This window comes from Lissotriton helveticus, chromosome 7 (genome assembly GCF_964261635.1).
Source record: "Lissotriton helveticus chromosome 7, aLisHel1.1, whole genome shotgun sequence".
In the NCBI taxonomy this organism is placed as follows: Eukaryota; Metazoa; Chordata; class Amphibia; order Caudata; family Salamandridae; genus Lissotriton; species Lissotriton helveticus.
The window spans coordinates 1187786282-1187806658 of NC_136068.1; the positions used below are offsets into that span (position 1 = coordinate 1187786282).

General features: G+C 50.4%; 1 protein-coding gene across 2 annotated transcripts in view; it reads left to right on the forward strand.

Annotated features, from left to right (window-relative positions):
* SMURF2 (SMAD specific E3 ubiquitin protein ligase 2) overlaps positions 1-20377 on the forward strand; it is a 1185768-nt gene that overhangs the window by 1147542 nt on the left and 17849 nt on the right. The window lies entirely within an intron of this gene.

Below are 20377 nucleotides of genomic sequence, written 5' to 3' on the forward strand. Positions count from 1 at the left end.
TCACGCCACGCACCTAGAGGGTGAGCAAGGGTAATTCTAAGGGGTCATCCTTTGCCCTGACTTAGAGGAGAGGGTCCCTGCTTGTCTCAAGTGCATACTTGCGCCAACCAGAGACCCCCAATTCTAACACAGACTATGTGCAGTTTTTAGGTTTCGCCTGGCGTCCGCTGCGCAGCAGCGTTCGCGCAGGCGAAATCTGTTATTCTACACTATATGGCTATGTTCCGCCTCAGTCTACCATTGGCTAGCTCCATAAATGGAGGCTAGCCATTGGAAGACATTGTTGTCCGTCACTCTTCCCCCGTCAGGACGCGAATCGGGGGCGTTCCCGTGTGGTTTTTTAAGTCCCGCGCCCTTTTTTCGTCACCCGCCCCTTTTTTCGTCACGGCATTTGTTTTTGGTGTTCATTACGAGTCTTAGAGGTAAGACGTGTTTATTATTTATTTAGACGTGTTTATTATTTATTTTTAGTAATTTTTTGTTTAGAGTTAAGCTATGTTGACTCTCCTTTTAGGTTTAAAGCATTTTTATTGCAGTTTAAGAAACAGGGAAAAACAGTACATACAATGAATACAGTCATCGTAATAACAAAATGCGAAATCTTTGCTCCAGATGCGCTATCAGGATTCCATGCAGTATCACCTGAGCAATTGTAGAGCCGCAGTTCAGGTGGGAGCGCAATGATGACAAAGTCCAAAACTAACTCCCCCCCACAACTCCCTCCCCCCATGCCCTCCTTGTGCCAAGCAAATGTCCTACCCTTTCAGCACCATCGTAAAGGATCTACGCCTCCCGACATGTCCCACCTCCATTTCAACTAGGCAATCGGGGACGTCAGTCTTAGCAGCCTAAGGTATCGGGGACAAGTAATTTCTTTAAACTCCGATTGTAGCAGAGTGCGGAAAGGTCGCCACAAGTCCTCAAATCTGTCCACCTCGCCCACCACCGTGAGGGACAGTTTCTCCATTCCCAGAACGTGCCATAACCTGTGTAGCCAACCTAGGGTGGTGGAGCGCCAATATATAAGTATGTTTTGGATCGCCGAGCCCAAAGCAATCGCTATCTGTCTGCCCCTCCTAGACCGTAAAGGGTACATCAAGCCATTAGGTAACCCCAGCAGGACATAGGCCGGGAAACGGGGTAGTTCAATGTTAAAGCATTGGTCTATTTCATCTAAAACCTCCTTCCAGTAAGGACTTAGTAGCGGACAATCCCACAAGATGTGTGTAAGCGTGCCAGGCTGTCCGCATTCGCGCCAACAGGTGTTTGGAATGTTATGGTTCATGTCGTGCAACCTCTGAGGTGTGTAGTACCAGTATGTGGAGATTTTAGTAAAGGTTTCAGTGAGCCCAGTGTGGTATGCTGAATGACGCGCTCGGTAGGAGATATCGTCCCATTCTTTGTGACTCAGGTCCCTCCCCAACTCCCGCTCCCAGCGAACTCTCCCTGGGCTATGGATGTGATAAGTGGGGGGTTGCAAAAGCCGGTACAGGTCAGAGATGAGCTTGGCGTCCGACGAACGTGTCGCCAGCCACATCTCGTACGGGGTAAGTTTCCGGTCACCCAAAGCCCGTATTTGTGATTGGAGCGCCCAATGGCGTACCTGTAGATATCGCATACGCTCAGTCTCGGGCAGGTGATAGTCTCGGCGGAGGTCCTCAAACGACACGACCCCCTCCGGGCCATATACGTGAAAGAGAGCGCAGCATCTGGCTGGCTGCCAGAGCGCAAAAGCGCCAGGCTCCATCCCGGGATGGAAGTCGGGGTTCCCAATCAGTGGTGTAAGCGGGGACAGGAAGGTTGTAAGTTCATGCGTAACATTCACGGCGTCCCACACCCGGAGCGGGACCTGCGTGATAAAAGACGCATAGAGATTGGGAGGGCGGTGATTCCTGCGCATGAAGGGTACCTCTTGTAGGGTCCTGCCCGCCACAGCCTGGTCCTGAAATAGCCAGTGTCTGTCTGATTCCCATTTGCTCCACTCCACCAGATACCGTAGCTGCGCCGCTTGAAAATATTTATGCAAATCCGGAGTGCCAAGTCCACCAGACTCAGGCGCCAGCGTGGACAAGGCCCTCTTGAGTCTGGGTTTGCGGCCCTGCCAGACAAAGCGTGCGATGTCGAATTGAGCCCGTCGTATCCACCCCTTCGGTGGTTGGAGCGGCAGGGCTCGGAACAAATAGAACACCTGTGGTAACAGAGTCATCTTTATCGCAGCGACCCGCCCCAGCAACGACAGCGTGCCTTTGCTCCAGCGGGAGAGCTCCTCCTTAAGTTTCTTACCCATGGCTGCGTAATTAGCGGTCACCATGGCAGGTAAAGAAGGTGCCAGGAGTATGCCCAGGTACGGAACCAAATCCCTAGACCATTGCATAGGGAATCGTCCTTGCAGTTCAAGTCTCGTGGCCGTGGTGTGAGAGACATCCAGGGCCGCCGACTTTCTCATATTCATCTTGAAGCCCGCGACCGTGGCGAAGGCGTCCAGCTCGGCAATGCAAGCGGGGAGCGCTTCCTTCGGATTATCAAGCATCAGGATCACATCGTCCGCATACAGACTAATGGCGTGAATGTGGCCCCCCATCCGGACGCCGGTCACAGCCGGGTTTCGGCGAATTCTCTGTGCGAATGGCTCCATGTAGAGAGCGAAGAGTAGCGGGGACAGAGGGCACCCCTGTCTGGTACCCCTCCCTATCACGAAGTGGCCGGAGCTGCACCCGTTCACCCGTACCGTCGCGGTAGGAGATTTGTAGCAATTAAATATGAAGGTGCGAAATTTCTCTCCCACACCCAATTTGCAGAGCACTTTCTCAAGGTAAGGCCAGTGCACCCGATCAAACGCTTTCTCTGCATCAACCGAGAGTAACATGCGTTCCCCAGGTATACGGGAAGCTTTTTCTAGGACATGGACCACCCTCTTAGTATTGTCTACCGTTTGTCGGCCCGGAACAAACCCGGCTTGATCTGGATCCACCAGGCCCGGCAAATATGGCGCCAAACGCGTCGCTAGGATCCCCGTATAGAGCTTGAGGTCGACGTTCAGTAAAGAGATCGGCCGGTAGGAGTCTCATTCAGTCCGGACCTTTCCCGGTTTGGGGATAACCGATACTGCCGCCCGTAGCAAGTCCGGGAGAAGCAAAGGAGTTGAAGAGCCGTGTCAACAGTGGTACTAGCTCCTGACAAAAAGTTTTGTAAAAAAGGGGGGTGTAACCGTCGGGTCCCGGGGCCTTCCCATGCTTGAGTCGTGAGATCGCCGCAATCACCTCCTCCGGCCTAATGTCACGTTCCATGTATTCCGCCTGTTCCGGGGTAAGGACAGGGAGGTCGACCGACGCAAGATAGTCATCCTCGGCCAAGGCCGAGGAAGGGGCGCCCGCATATAGGTTAGCGTAATAGCGACGGAACCCGTCCGCAATCTGGTGGTCCTCCGAGGCCAAAGTACCGTCAGGGAGGGACAGCTCTTTAACCCGTTGGTGCTGGTGTTTCATCCGGAGTTTGTTCGCGAGTAGCCGGCCGCATCTGTCGCCACCAGTGTAATACGCGTGTCGCAGGCGCAGTGCCGCATACTCCGCTCTGTCCATATCGAGCGCGGAAAGAAGCTTCCGGGCTGCTTTGAGTTGCCTCCAGACTCTGGGGGCCCCCGTCCTCTGATGCATCCGTTCCAGTTTGCGTACCGTATCCGTAAGTTCTTACCTCTTCTGTTGACGTTCCCTATTCTCCGCGGAGGAGATGGCGATAAACTCACCCCGTAGCACCGTTTTCAGGGCAGCCCATTGCGTTGCCCAGGAGGTATCCCCATTCTCATTGTGTGTCCGAAACTCAGCGATAGCATCGCATATCTGTTTCACGACAGTCGGTTTGTGTAAGAGGGTATCCCGTAGACGCCAGACCCCCCGTGAGGGAGACAGCGGCGGCAGCTGGAAGGATCCCGACACTGGGGCGTGGTCAGACAATGTAAGGACCCCCACATCGGACGCCGTCGCCATCGCGGCAACCGGTCCTGTGACCAAGAGATAATCTAGTCTAGCGTATGTCCTGTGTGCGTGAGAGTAGTAAGAATAAGCCTGCGTGGTGGGGTGTAGGCGTCTCCACAAGTCATGCATATCAAGATCCCGTAAGCGGGAGGTGCTCAGCTGTGAAAATTCCCCGGTGTGTGGACGTCGCTGCGCAGATCTATCTAAAGAAGAGTTAAAGACCATATTCAGGTCCCCCCCAACGATTATGTGCCTATCCGGTGTAATCGCGATATCCTCTAGGGCTGATTGTAGAAACAAATCTTGGTGGTCATTAGTGCTATATATCGAGCCCACCGTGAACAGCAAGCCCTCCAGCCTCACCCTGTAAGCTAGGAGCCTCCCTTTCTGTTCCACCACCTTGCAGAGGACCTCCCTTCTAAACTGCCTAGACACCAAAATTGCAAACCCTGCCGTTTTAGTAGTCCCTGAGGAAAAAAGCTGTATCGGGAATTTGGGGGACCGCATCCGGAGACAATCTCGGGCCAAAAGATGAGTTTCCTGTAAGAGGCAGATGTCTGCCTGGGTATTTTCTAGGAGGGACAACATTGCTCTACGATGATCGGGTTGTTTAACCCCTTCACATTAAGGGTAACAATCTTAAGGGCCATGAAGATACCGTGAAACATTGCTAAGTGAACCCAAAGTAGCAGGGAAAGCGGGGCAGACAATCAATGTGGGTCGGAACAAATGCGGCAACCCCACAGCCTGCCACTCCGGAGTCTGCACCTGTTGAAGAAGGACATGGCAAGGGCAGCAGCACAAAACGAAAGCACAGCACAAACCCCAGTTACCCCCCCAAACAATCCTCAACCAACCCCGAGAAGGAGGTGCAAGGAGAAAGCATGCACAGCAGCAAGACGATTCAGCCCAGCCTAGACCCCGTACCCCTCCCATCCCTCCCCTCCAACCATCCCCTGAACTGCCTAACTCCCCGCAACCCCCCTCCCCCCCCGACCCCAGCCCCAACTGCTCAAAAAACTCCATTGTCCCAGTCTGGTCCCTGACGGACTAGTCCGTGGAAAAGTATTCAAGTGGACGTTCAGCTACCACCTTAGCCCTCCCCTCCACCCCCCTCCCCCCAGAACCCTCGCACCTGCAATGATGATGAAGCCAATATGATCTCCCCCCGGAGTCCGCTCAGGCCGTCAAGGCCACACCACCAGACGACGTATCTCTGGACGCCTCACGTATGGCGTCGTCCATCTCAGCCCTGATCGTGGGAGAATCCGGTCTCGTTGACGGGGGCGCAGGACGCCGCCGTCGGACCGTCTGCCATCCCTCCCTGGAGGCGCGGCGTCGTCGAGGCGTGGAGACATCGTCGTCAGCCGCGGTGAGACCCAACACTCCGCAAGTGTCCTGGAGGGACCGAAGCTGATGCAATGTTCCGTTCCATCGGAAGATGAGCCTGAAGGGGTGTCCCCATGAGTATTGCGTGTCGTGTTCCCGCAGAAAATCCGTGGCGATCTTGAAGGACTTGCGTTTCTGCAGTGTGATCGTCGATAAGTCCTGAAACAAGGCTATTTGATGACTCCTGAAGCTCACTGGTTGCTTCCGCCGTGCTTCGCGCAAGATTCGTTCCTTCAGGGGAAAATCCGGCAGATAGGCCAAAATGTCCGGGGGGGGGCGCCGAAGCCCGGCGCGGCGGGCCCACTCTGTGTGCCCTATCAATCCTCACCGGGAAGTCCGCGGGCTCGCCTAAAATGTCACGGAACAGGTCCCCTAGGTAGGCTGCAGCGTCCTCTCCCTCCTCCTTAGATGGAAAACCGCGAACTCTGATGTTGTTGCGCCTGGACCGGTTCTCGAGATCCTCGGCGTGGGACTGGAGGTCAATCTGTTGTTCCTGGAGCCGCAGGACTTCCTGCTGCAGGTGCGCAATCTCCTCGTCCCGGGATTGATTAGCGTCCTCCACGGTGGATACTCTTTCCCCCAGCGCATCGACCTCTCTCCGCATCTCCCGGACCTCCCCGGCCACCTCCTGCTTCAACGCCTGGAAGTCCGCCGAACAGTGAATCTTAGGAAGGACCTGGTGACCGGGGGCTCTCCCCCTTCCGCACCCCGGGAGCTGGTGGGGGGGGCTCGGGGCTGGTTGACTCCGGTCCTGTCTCGGCGCTCCTCTGCCCAGCATTTCGGGCAGGGTGCGCTCTCCCTTCTTGCCCCCTCTGTTGTTCGACATCATAGGAGGGGGGGAGCGTCGCGGGGGTGGTTAGCCACAAGAGTCCGCCGGGTGTGGTGGCGCCGAGGTGGGGGGTCGCGCCTTCTCGGCGTCTTGCGCAGTCCAGTTCGGGTCAGCGGGGCACTGGGGCTTTGAGGCGTCGGGTGGGGGGCTGTGCCTTCTCGCCTTCTCGGCGTCTTGCGCAGTCCAGTTCGGGTCAGCGGGGCACCGGGGCTTTGAGGCGTCGGAGTGGGCGCCACAGTCCCCCCCCAGCGGGTGCCCAGTCGAGCTGCGCGGAAAAGATCAAGGCCCAGGAGCCGCAAGTGTTCCCCCGGTCGTCCAGGGCCGAGTGACCACCTCGGTGTGGCCCGGTGTTAGACTTCGGGCTGGCATCCGAAGCGCCCCATCACAAGGGCTCCTGAGAGGCACACTGCGCTACAGGGGAAGGCAACCGGGCCTGACCCCCTTCTGATCGAGGTCGCCGTCTGTCTGCTGGGGCAGTGGTCAGTGTGTCCCAGGGTGCCCCCCCTACATGGCTATGTGTCCGGTGGGCACTGGCTCCACCGCGTGGTCCTGGTATCGAGAGGGGCCGCGGGGACAAGGGCCCGACGCCGGTCAGGGCCGCCGGCACGTAGGTCTGCTCTGCTGCGAAGGCCGGGTACAAGTGTTCCGGTTCCGGGCCGGGCAGGCTCCGCACCGCACGAGGGGGCAGCCGGGCCCCCCCAGCCGTCCTTTACTATCGGCAGTCCCACCTCTGTACGGGGGCCCCCGGAGGAAGTGCAGGAGCGCTGCGCAGGGATAGGCTTCACGGCCTGGTCAATCCCCGGAGTTGCGTGGCGGCTCCTCGCCGGCTCCACCCCCGCCCGGTCCGGAAGGTGCTTCTGCGCTCCACTCGGAGCCTCCGCTGTGGGCCACGCCAGCGGCCCGGGAAAGGTGCGTTGTCAGGCCGCCGGTTCGCGTCGGAGCCCCGGTATGCCCGTGGCCTCTCTCGCCTGTCGCCGCTTCCGGTCCCGGCCCCTCGCCGGATCCGCGGCCCACGTCGGCCCCAGGGGTGTCTGAGACGGGGCGTCGCTCTGTATTTATGGGGCCACCAGGGGGTCCAAACCGGTCCGCCGCCTCTCCAGCCGCGCCTGGTCCCTCCTCCGCTTGATCCGGGGGAGATCGGCGGAGTAGAACGGCTCAAGGGCTCCCGGGTCTCGGGAGCTCGGGACGTGAGCGTCCGTTCAGCCCTCCATCTTGGCCACGCCCCCCTTGACTCTCCTTTTAATGTTTTTAAGGCTTTCTGTGTCCCGTCGTTGACTTCACTGCTAATGTGTGTTTATTTTTTTTAAGGCTTATCCTGTGTCCCGTCGTGCCTGGCTGTCGTCTCCGTTTCCCGTCGTCCATGTATTCCTTTCCTATATTTTTAGATGTAATCCATTTTGACTTTGCTGCAAATGTGTCTTTATTTTAAATTCACTTTTTAGCTTTAACACGTCGCGAATTGGGGGCGTTCCCGTGCATTTTTTTAAGTCCCGCCCCCTTTTTCCGTCACCCGCCCCTCTTTTCGTCACGGCATTTTGTTTTGGTGTTCATTACGAGTTTTAGAGGTAAGACGTGTTTATTATTTATTTTTATTAGTAATTTTTGGTTTAGAGTTATGTTGACTCTGCTTTTAATGTTTATATTAAGGCTTCCTGTGTCCCGTCGTTGACTTTACTGCTAATGTGCCCCCCAGTCACAGGGCTGCGGATGGGGCGTCGAGGGTCACGTAAAAGACATTATGGAGTTCTATAGCACTACACGGCCCTGGCGTGGTTCCTGAAGCTGGGAGATCTCTTCGAGAACCTGCTGCAATAACAATATCTATTGAGCGTCATAACACAGCCGTCGAATGAAAAGCAATAATGGAGCTCGGCGTCCTGGCTGCTCACCTGAATCAAATACGTAATACTTTCATTTTTGGAAATATTTTAGAATAGAAGTATAGCATGGCAGACACGCACAGAGATAAATAGTTATATACGCACACTCGCACATTTTGCAAACGTAGCATTAATATATGCTCATCAATATATATTACTCATCAGTTTTCAAACATAAACAAAAAAAATTGTCATGGAGATTGTCAATAGCTCTAACTTTTTGAAAGGCGAAACCGTTGCATTGTAAATGCTTATTCTCAATGTTATTGAGGGGCCAGTGGTGTCCTCGGAATTCTAAAATATTTCAGAAACTTCAAGGAAGATTTTCAGTGGTGAGCTAATTTCTGCTGTTGGCAAAGAGCGCTTTCGTTCTCTCACTTATTTCCAGAATCAAAAGAAAACTTTTGTGATGTAGCGTCTTTGAGCTGCTCACTCTTCTCTATAATGAGAGTAATTGCATGCAAAGAAATTGCATGTCTTCTGTCTTGAAATGTTGAGCCTTCTTATATTTAGTGCTATGTTGGTTCTTCTTGTGTAATTGTTCCCTTAACGTTTAATATGGAGGAAATTTTCTTTGGGGGCCCGATGAGAGGGACAATTAGTGTTGGGGTGGCATTTGGGGGGGATTTAAAGACTTCATACCAGTTGTCACAAGTGCCTCCATTCCAGCATTGTGAGAAAGTACCATCTTTCTTGCATTGGTATGCCCCCACTTTTTTCTGAACTACTGATGTGCTTTGACTGAGTGTGCCCTGGGCTCCTGCCAACCAGGTACCCAGGGCCTGTGTTCCTTCCCTAAAAACTGTGTTGAAACAAAACCCAATTGGCATCTCTGGCCACCTATCAGCCCCAAGTAAATGGTACCCCAGGTACCCAGGGCATGGTGCTTAGAGAAGACCCCTAAGGACTGCAGCACTTATTGTGCCACCCTTAGGGGCCCTGTGCCTTGGTACCCACACACTGCCTTTGCATGGTGAGTGCCTAGGTACAGAACTAAACAAAGAGGCGACATGGCACCCATCCCTGTGTGCCATGCCCATGGTCCCACTGCCCTGGCATACATCAGTCACCCCTCTAGCTGGGTGCCCTATGCCAGTGGGGTGGGCACTGGTGCATGAGCCCTGTGCCCCTACAGTACCCAGGGCCATTCCTGGGCACTGTAAGTGCAGTGATGCCATTAAGAGTATATGGTGCTGGGAGGTTGTCATTATGAACACCACAGCACCATAATGGCTACACTAAAGACTGACAAGTTTGGTACCAAACTTCTCAGCACATTAAACCCACACTGATGCCAGTGTGAGATTTAATGTAAAATGCACCAGAGGGCATCTTAGAGATGCCCCCCTGAAAACCTAACCTACAATCCACATTTGGCTGAGTGGCTGCAGAGGCTGCCACGCAGCAGACATGTTGCTGGACCCCTGGGTAGGAGAGCCCCGCTCTCCTGGGCCGGCAACAATGCACATCCTGGGCGAGGTGCTAGGTCTCATCCCCCCCCCCCCCCCCCAGGATGGGCAGGGGGAAGCTTCAAAGGCATACCGCCTCAGTGAGCTTCTCCAGACCATTTGCTGTACCTAGCAACCAGCCCCCAACCTTCCTGACCCCTGCTCTGGCAGGAAGACTGGCGGTAAAAACTACGTCAGGAAGGGGGGGGTGCCAGCCTGTGCCAACCCCACCCCTCGGGTGGGGTAGGCGAGGTGAAGCACTACCCCGGGCCCCGTCCATCTTGTAGATGGGGAGCCCTGCCCAATCCCAGCTACGCTCCTGCCCCCCTTCCACAGGAGAGGAGCATGCTAGGAGGTGTACTCACCCCAGGAGAGGGACCCATTGGTCCTTGTCCTTGCCCTACCTGTAACGCCCCTATATCATAAAGAAGATCAAGAAGAAGACTACCCGCCGTGCAGCTGCTAACAGGGCAACAACTGACTTGGCCGCAGCCCTACCGGCCTGTTGATCCTGGAACCTGCTCCTGCCTAATCCCGGCGACCTCCGCGGACAGCAACCTTGGGACACCCAGAGGACCTGCCTGCCTTGACCCTCTCGAAGATTGGGACTCCCATCAGCAGAGGCTCTGCTGCAACAACCCACCTGGTGCTCACCAGGGAGCTCTGGACCATCCCACTCTGCACCAGCCAAGTCCGGGCCGGCCAACCCGAACCAAGACCACGAGGACGTCCCCCTGGCGACTGGGACCCAAAGTCCAGTGCCCAAAGACCCTCCTCGACGAACCAGCCGATGCCTGCAGACTCAGAACCAGGGGCCACCACAACCGCGACCAGCCGAGAGTAACCCTTTCCGACCCTCAAAGACACCGCGGCACCCCGCGGCCCCCTGTGCCTCCCTGTGGGGTACCTACCTGTGCTCCAGCTTCCCAACTTACCTCTCAAAGTGCTGGTCGCCCCTGGAGAGTCTCCGTCCCCGAGCCTGCAGCCTTTGTTCCCTCTTCAAGATCCTCATTGGATAACATTGAGCGCCCAACTGCTTAAAAGCACCCTGCACCCAGCACCCAGCCGCCCGAGTGCCACTGGCTGTGACCCCTTTGTCCTATCCTACTTCCCCCACTTGCCCTGAGCAAGTGACCAGGAGCCCAGCTTCCAGAGCCGCGTGGCCTGCTAGCCATCAGCCACCAACCAAAGGCCCCCTTTCCCTCATTGGATATCATAGGGCCTACCTACCTCTGCACCCGGCCGCCCCTGTGCCGCTGGGACTGAACTAACTGTACTCACCTGACACTGGGGGACCCCTTAGTCTATACCCAGAACCTTAACTTCACCAACCAAGTACTCACCTGGAAACCAGTAACTCACTTACCTGCCATTGGATAACATTGACCCATTTTGACTCGGAAATGTTTTAAGTGTGAAGTTTTGAAAACTGAAAATTTTCCTATAAAATCAGCCGAAGTCCGAAATCCAAAGTACTCACCTGTGATCAGGGGAGAAGCCAGTACTGTACCTTTCAGCCCAGTACTGAACCGTAAAAGTAATCCCTCGCGGGTTTACTAGTAATCTGTATTTTCTCCATAGGAACCCATTGTCTGCTTTTCTATGAAATTCTTTCTAAGTGTCTACTTTTGAAAACTGCAAATATTCTTTAAAAATCGTACGAAATACTGAAACGCAATTACCTACCTGTTTTGAGTTAAGCCCCCAGTGCTGGCCCTAGGAGACCAGTGCTGGGTTACAAAAGTAACGCGATCATACTTTACCTGCAACCTGAATTTCTTCCCATTGAATAACATTGTCAGATTTACATTGAAAAGTTTCTAAGTGTGAACTTTTAAAACGGCTTTATATTCATGAAAATTCATCACAGTAACTAAAACGTTTTTGCTAATCTGGTTTCAACTTAGACCCCAGAACTGAATCTAAGATCTGGTCCTGGAACTACCAAAGTAATCCATAAAGTAATCAACTGTACTTATCTGTGAAAAACCCATTGAGCTCAATGCTAGAGTGTGTTTCAGAACTGTGTTGCTTACTATCCATCTTGTAATTATTGTGTGCACAAACTTTATTGCTCCTTTGCAAAGTATTTACATGAGAGTACTCATAACTTGAAAAGTATATTTTTAGAACTGTTGGTTCTAAAAATAAAACAACTATATCTGAGGATATAACAACAATTGGCCTGGAGTTCAGTTCATGAGTGTGTATAACCTTTTGCTGTCTGTGTGTACAACAAATGCTTTATACTGTCCTCTGGTACTGCCTTACTGCTCGACCAAGCTACCACTTTGGAGAGTAAGGTCAGTTCTGACTTTAACCTCTGTTATACCACTGGGGTTGGTGGACTCTATACATACTGTACTTCATTCTAGTCCAGTATATACAGAGCCACTTTCTCACAAGCATCTTCCCACTTTAGCAGTTTTGTTTCCTGACGTGGCTTAGGAAGCTTTTGAAAATCTTAACAAAATTCAGGGCTGAGAAGGGAGGAGAAGATAAAAAACATAGTGGGAAGGTGTAATGAAACATTTTCTGAATCTACTAGACTCAAGCCCCAAAGGACACTTAGTTCACTTCATGCACGCCATTTGCAGTGTGTCAGAGGGGGCAAGAAAATGAACAACTGAGTCAGTCAGTCAAAATACTTTATTCGATTATTAGAAATCAAAAAAAAGACATAGGTACAAATACATCACAGGATAAAACAGCAACAGACCATAGAATACAAATGTAGATACAGAATAAATATAAAATACACATAAATTAAAATAAACATGTTTAAAAACTCTCTCAGTATTTCATTTTAAAAACAGCAATAACCAATGTGCAAATAATTCATGAGTTAGATGGTGTACCCCGTGACCTACATCGCTTCTTATTAATACGGGCACATGCAACCAAATAGCTTGCTACATGGAAAATGACACGTGCACTAGATAGAAGTTGCAGAAACAGGAGAGCAGGCCTCACCTGGAGAAAACCGGACTCTCTCAGGATCGGCAGCAAATATTTTTTCCTAGTTTCTGCGTAATGATCACAAAATATCATGAAGTGTTACGTGTCCTGTGTTGAAAAGTTATCACAATCACAAGGTTTGGCCTTTTCTGGTGTGTCCCATGTGTTAAAATGGCCTAACGTAAAATATATTAAATTAAAACGAAATCTAGTTAGAAGGAACCGATGAAACGGTCTCGTTACCAGAGTAAGGTAGGGTTCAAGCCCCGGGTAAGTTATTAGTGCATAGTTTCTTCTAACAAACGGTTTTTCCATCTCCATTGCCTCCCGCTCAACTGTAAACAGGTTTAACAAGGCCATTTTAATCTCCCGCACATCCTCTCTTTTAATACTCCCTGGAGAATGAAAGAGCTCTGGTCTTCCTAGTTTTGTCAACATAGCCTTAATATAGACCAGCCATGGAATTTTATGAGCTCTATCCAGAGCGAGGCAGTCCTTAAGAATCATATGATTTAGGGAGATTTCCTGATTGAGCCAGGTTTTAATCAACTGAGTCAACAGTGAGAAAAAGAACAAAACTGTGATCATATGTCTGCTGTCAAGTGGGTTTTACAATAACGCTTTTCAGTATCACTTGGTGCATGCAAACTTAAGGAGGGTCTGAGAAGCCGGGAGGAACTGCAATTGTTCCAGCAGTGAGAGACAACCCTGCCTGTGCCTCTCAACGCCTATTTAAGTCAGAATGCACACACACTGTCACTGAAGTACCTTTGGCTGTGGGGCTCTATTTACCTCCTGTCAACTTCCAGCAGTGGCTCCTCCTTCAGGGATGCACATGGCCTCCTATGTCATTCTCAGTGACCCTTGTTTGCCGTGGAGTTCTTGGAAAGCAGCCATGCTTAGCAAGTGCTAAAAGCCTCTCAGTTTCTTGTCAGGTGGTAATAGTTTATCATGTATGGAGAGTGCCACTAGAGAGAAAGATCGGCTACTCTTTTTGATGTTTGTCCCCATCACAGCCCTACATGTCATAATTGCCTTGCATTCTTTCTCTTTTGGCAGATACACCTAAATGAATGTGGTGAGCGTGGTATATTAGGGTAAAATCTGCTGTCTTTAAATTGATCAGGACATACTCTCCGATAAATGTCTATGGCAATGGAGAAATAGAGCGGCATATTGAAATTACTGGTTGTTGGGTCAGTCTTTTTAGTATGGTTGTCTGGAGTAATTAGTCTTTTTTGGTTTTGAGAAAATATATGGGTTTGTAGCATGTGTGGCTGTAGATACACATGCTCTGCATAGTCTTGCCTTCTGGTGTTGGGCTCGGACTATGCAAGTTGTTTTTCCTAGAAGAAACAAGGTCATATAACTCCTCCTCTGGATGTAGATTTGCATGGTCACAGACTCCATTGTTATTGTTTTTCTTCGCCATTGGGTTCGGACGTGATCCAGTGTGCTCCTGGTCTCAACAAGTTAATCTATTCCGGTTGTGGCTCGGGACTGCTGACATCAGTTCCATCTTTTTGTCCTATCGATGACAAGCTTACGGGTCGTTCAGGCAGCACAGTACTCCAGGATCCCTTCAGATAATAAGGATGCTCTTGAGGTATGGAACAGATGCCCTTCAAGTGATACCCCAGTGTCACTCTTAAGTATCGCTGGGCAGACTCCACGCATCTACAACCTGTAACTCTTGCTGGACCGCAACAAAATCCCCTGCGACTTCTGCTAGTGTTTCGCAGCATGAAGACCATATGTCAGAACCCAGATCGACAGGTGGCACACATCAGGATTGCTCAGTCATCGTCGGAAACACCCAACATCTTTGGTGAAGCTTATACCCCTGGGCACCGAAGAAGAGCAGGCATTGAGTGAGTTATTCAAACTCCCAGTCCACCAGCTCAGCAACAAATACATGTTCTCCGATGCCGCAGAGTCCGGTGTGTTCTTCCAGGGGAAGTAGGAATAGGCTTCCGAGGACCCTCAATCTCTGTCAGACCCAGTCCATGGGTGACGACCAAGCCACATGCGAGTACTGTTGCTGCTCCAGCTCCCACTATCCCTCTTAAGCGGCTGCACATCAGAGCAGAGCTCCTCCCCTCCGTGGGTCGAGTATTGAGCCCAGTGCTGAAACCACTTCCAGCTACCGGTGTTCCACCTCCCTCAAGTGCTGGCCACCATCGAGCCAATGTTTTGAAGTGGAGAAACGACTGCCAAAGCCCTTGATCTCCGACCCCTGAAGACGCTATCTGCACTAAGCCATCCAAATCAACTTTATCGTTGAAACCAAAGTCCCCCAGGTAACAGCCGTCCTTGCAGCCGAGCCTGTCGCCCTCGATATCGAGGAATGCCCCATCCTCAAGAGGCTCCAGCACGAACTGCACAAGAGGCAAAGAAGAATTGTTCTCCACCCACAACAGACAAAATACCGACATCGGCCAAGATTCTGAACCGAAAACGCAAGCTTGCGACCGAAGAATTCCAGTCATCTTACTCATGGGCCTCCCATGTCTTCTGAGAGGTTTAAGGACAAGCCTCCTTATCTTTCTAGTACATCACTATATACACCTTCACCCCTACACCTCTTCCTCCCCCTCATCTTCTATGTTCTCTTCTCCAAGAGCCCCGGCGTGTTAGTTCGACACTTCAGCCCAAGCCCTTATTCACCGGCAAGGAGCTTGCACCTGTGTACCCTGGTGCTTCAGGACACCATTAGGGAGATTAGTATGGGCCCTCTCACAGACCCCAGATTTAGAACATATCCATGTCAGGGCCTCACCCCCAGATGACACTATGGCGTAACATAGCATTATCCAACATTCAGACACCTGCCATAAGGTCAACATGTACACCACCCCTAAGAAAGACAACTTTCCTGCTGGAGACACTCCAAAATCGAACATTCGGTGCAGTATCTCCCAGTGCTCGAGGGGATGATTAAATTCACCACTGACATCTTTAAGGAGCCAGCCAAAGCTTGTGTGTTTATACCATATCATGAGAAAAACTACAAACCAGCTTCTTTGGACCTACTCTACATCAGGGTCTTATCTCACCTGACTCAATAGTGGTCGCCCCACTAGAAAAAGAGCTGCAGCCCAAGCCTCCAGGGACGCTCTAACTCCTGACAAGGAAAGTAACAAAGCTGCAGAAAAAAAGAGTAGCAATAGGTGCGGCTAGCCATTGGCTCATCGCAAGCTTGGTAGGTTTCCTCTCTAGGTACGACAGAGTTTAGTGGGAGTAGATGGAGAGGCTGTTGCAGTACTTTAATGAGCAGTACTGTAAGGGGTGGTGGTTAAGGAAAGCAGTGCCATCTCTAATGCCAACATCAGGTGTACCTTAGATGTGGATGATACCACTGCAAGGGGATTGAACACCTCAGTTATCTTAAGATGCCATTCCTGGCTCCACATGTATGGTTTGAAGCCGGGGGTGCAATGACACCTCATCAGCCTGCTGTTCAATGAGGATTACCTCTTCAGACCTCAGGTTGACACAGTGCTTGAAAAAATTAAAAAAAGACACAGACTGCCAGGGCAGTGAGTGCCTTGTAGGTCCCCTCCGACATGGGCTCCTTTCAGAGGCAATAGTCCAGGGGGGCTCTAAAGCAAAATCCCCAGAACCTTCCTAGTTCTACCAGAGTCAGCAATAAAGCTATCACCAGTAGGGTTCCAGAGGTTTCCCTTTGGGTTGTTTTAGAGGGAACAGCTCTAAGAGCAGAGTCAGAAGCACCCTCTGTAAGTAAGCCTCTACCTCCAAAAAGGGATTTGCCCTGCATCACCCCCCACTGATCACACAACACCTGTCAAGGGGAGACTACAGTGATTCCTCCCCTTTGGAAGATCACCTCTGACCTGTGGGTCTTGTCCATCGTTGAGCATGATTACAGCATGGATCTCATGACCACCCCATCAAACATTCCACCATCCCCCATTCAACAAGGAGGGTCAGGCGCTCCTGTCAAAAGGAACCCCAGAGCCAGTGTCCTACCAATACCAGGGCAAAGGCGTCCACTCCCTATACTGCCTCTTCCCCAAGAACAACAGATTCCTCAGAACAGTCCTCGACCTCCATCCTGTCAGCAGATAAATCCTATCAGAACACTTCTACATGGTCACCATACAGGATGTCATTCCGCTGCTGCAGCTAGGCGACTTCATGGCCTCCCTCGATCTGAAGTATGCCTACTTCTTCATCCTGAATCATCCAGCTCATCAGCGCTACCTCTACTTCTTGGTAAGTGATCAACACTACCAGTTCAAAGATTTCCCCAACCTCGACGACGGGCTGATCAAAAGTGCAAACAGAGAAGAATGCCTGGCTCACACCCAGGCCAGTACTTCCCTCTTTCACAGCAACCTGTTGCAGGTAGACTCTTCTCCTATCTGGTACCCCAAAGTGACTTGCACTAAAGACTCCTCTCTAAAGACTCATCTCTAGCCGGCTAGGGAGGCACACCTAAACACAACAGTCCAGAGTCTGTGACATCTACAGGGTCTCCACATCAACCACTTGAAGCTGTTAGCTATTTAACTAGCTCCCAAGTGCTTTCTCCTTCAGATTCAAGGCAAGGTAGTCCTGGTCCGTACCGACAACATGACCATCATGTTCTATCTGCAGAAGCAGGGAGGCACTCCTCCGCATTCCCTGTCAGCCCTAGTGCAACAGAATTGTTACTGGGCCATCCATCACCTGTTGCATCTTCTGGCAGAGTACATGCAGGGAGTGAACAATGACTTTTCAGACCTGCTCTGCAGGATGCAGCAACAAGTCCACAAGTGGGAACTTCACCCACAAGTCCTGCTCCCCCACTTCCACAGGTAGGTTACCTCTGTCATAGACCTTTTCGCCATTACAGAAAATGCTAAATGCCAAAACTGTGCCACTAGGTTTCCATACCCCCAGTTCATAGGCAGTATTGTGGATAAAATGTTCATAGATCTTTGTCTGTGCTTTTCCTCCTCTTCCACTGATTCCGTACATGGTTAGGAAGCTGAGGCAAACATCCCTTACCCTAGTGCCTCCAACATGGGCAAGACCGTGATGGGTCTCCACCCTGCTCGAGATGTCAATTGTCCCACACAAGAAGCTCGCCAACAGGCCAGACTTTCTCACTCAAGACCATGGCAAGTCAGGTACCCAGGCTCCAGGAAGCTCAACTAGCAATTTGGCTCCTGAAGTCATAGATTTTGGTTAGCTGGGGCTGCTGCAGGAGTGCATGGACATACTCGGGGAAGCCCGTAGGCCCACCACACGTACTCTGTACGCTGCCAAGTGGAAACGTTTAGCGCACTACTGTACCCCAAACAAAATGAATGTGCTCATCCCTACAATGCTGGATATTATTTCATACATACTACACTTTCAAAGGTCAGGTTGGTTTATATATCAATCAGTCTACACCTAGCCGCCATTGCTGCATACATGCTGGACAGTGAACACTCTTCTCTTCAAAATCTCTCTTATTAAAGCTGTTATGGAGGGCTTTAAGCGAGCAATCCCACATTGGATACCCTCTGCCCTAGTCTAGAATCCTAACATTGTCCTCACCAGACTAATTGTGCCACAGTTCGAGCCCCTCTACCCTTTACGGTACCTCTCTTGGAACATGTGTATCTCATTGCACTCACCTCACTCAGACGCCTGAGTGAAATGACAGGCTTTCACTCTTTAGGAACCTTTTTACAAAGTCCACAAGAACAAAGTGGTTCTCCGAACCAATCTTAAGTTTTTTTTGTCCAAGGTGGTCTCTCCTATATACCTTTACCAATCCATTGAGCTCCTTGTCTTTTTCCCACAACCTAACTCAGTAGCCGAAAGAGCACTCCACACACTTGTTGTTTGGCGTGCTCTTATATATTACATTGACCGGACCAAATCTTTTGCAAGACACAACAGCTGTTTGTAATTTTCCCTCAGCCTCTTAAAGGCCACGCCATTTCAAAGGCAAAGATTGCCAAGTGGATTGTTAAATGTATCCAGACCTAATATGCTTCAGCTAAAAAACTACCTTCCCACCTATGTACCTTGGTGCTTCAGGAGAAGCATAAAAGAGCGCTACTATGGCTTTTCTGCCACTTGGTTCACTCCACACACCTTTACGAAACATTGTGTGGATGTGCTATCATGAGAACAGGCCAGAGTTGATCAAGCTGGTCCTCTGGACTTTGTTTCAGACCTCTGCACCATCCACAGAATAGCTAGAGCTTTTTTGTCCCTACTGCTTTTTAGTCTATGCCGAGCATGTGTATTTTCAACCACACTTGCTATGAACGTACTATGTTACTTGCCCTGTAACCATCGGTTTGTTTCATGTAGTGCTGTGGATTCATAAGCACCCACCCTCCTCCCCCCGGAGCCAGTAGTTGTTAAAGATATTTTGCTCTGTAAGGTAATTATCTCTACTTGCATGGTCACAGTTCTTCCTGTACACATCATTCCATACTTATTTTCACCTGTTGGGACGAAAACTGTCTAACAATGGAGTCTGTGACCATGCGCATCTACATCCAGAGGAGGAGCCACCAAGACCTTGTAACTTGGAAGAAGACTTTGAAGAAAAACAACTTGCAACATCCGACCCCAACACTAGATGGCAGGAGTATGCAGAGCATGTGAATCTACAGCACTACATGCAGCAAACAGATGCTTACAAGGTACGTAATGTATTCCATGCTTAGCCTCCGTGTGGTTGTTTTGTATACCTGCAAACATTTTGATGCGTCACTCCAGTTCATGTGTATGTTAAAGAGACCACCTTCCTTATTTTGTTTCCCGGATAATATGACTACATCTTACTTAGAAGCAGTAGAATATTTTTGCCCCAGCTTCGATATAGTGATGACGTTTGCTGCCTAGTAAATCTATTAGCATACATTGTTTGGGTAAAGAAAGGTAAAATTGCCTGGAAGTAACATGAAGTATTTGAAGATTGTGTTAGTTACAAATTGAGTGTTTACATCAGCCCTCCTGATCTTTACCTGGTAAACAGCAAGTCTGGGCTGCTGTTTACTGGACTCATCACTGACAATGGGTCTTGCATTTACAGGAGTTTAAGCTATTGTCATTTACAATGGCAATAGCTCAAACTCTTGTTAATGCAAGATCTATTTAACTTTAAAGAAGCGGCTGCCATTGTCCGGGGCTGCTCGAAAGTGAAAGCGTGCATGGCGAGGAAAGCATGTCGTGCCTGCAGTAGGAGAACCCCATTAAAGAAAAGAGTGCTTACAGACTAAATAAGACATACTGTGTCGCAACCGAAGTAAAAGGGCCAGTCACCATGGGAAGTTACAAATGCAGACAAGGTGGTATTATGGAGGGAATAACACGCCTAATAATTACTCTCAGGCCAGCTTTTACGAAGGCCAATGACAAATATGGGCGTAAAGTGGGTGGGGCTTCATAAGCCATACTCCAATACTGCATGCCTCGCAGTTGCGCATGTGCTACCCAGGCTCGATCTAAAAATGATAAACAGGCAGGTATGTATTTAAAGGTTAATTACAGTTAAAGGAAGTAACTAGTGTGAGCTGCACTGCAGCTTTAGAAATACCTTTGTTTAAAAAAACATCTTGTAGCAAAAATGTAAAATATGATAGTCTCTTCAGAATTCACACAATGTGCACAGAGAAGTATTTAACTATATAGTTTGCTAACATTAATTTAGAAATATTAATTCTTGCCTCCCAAATGCTGACAATAATGCCAGCAGTGAACTAAGAAGCAAGTCAGTTTTGTGCACTTTTTGGGTGGCCTAGGTTCCTCTTATACATGAACAATATTATAGTTTATTAAATCAAACACAGGAAGGTTTTGCACAGCGCACATCTTGAAGCCATGTATTTTAAGGTCCTCCTGTATATGATAATGAAAAAAAAGAAGGGAAAGAGAAATAAAACAATT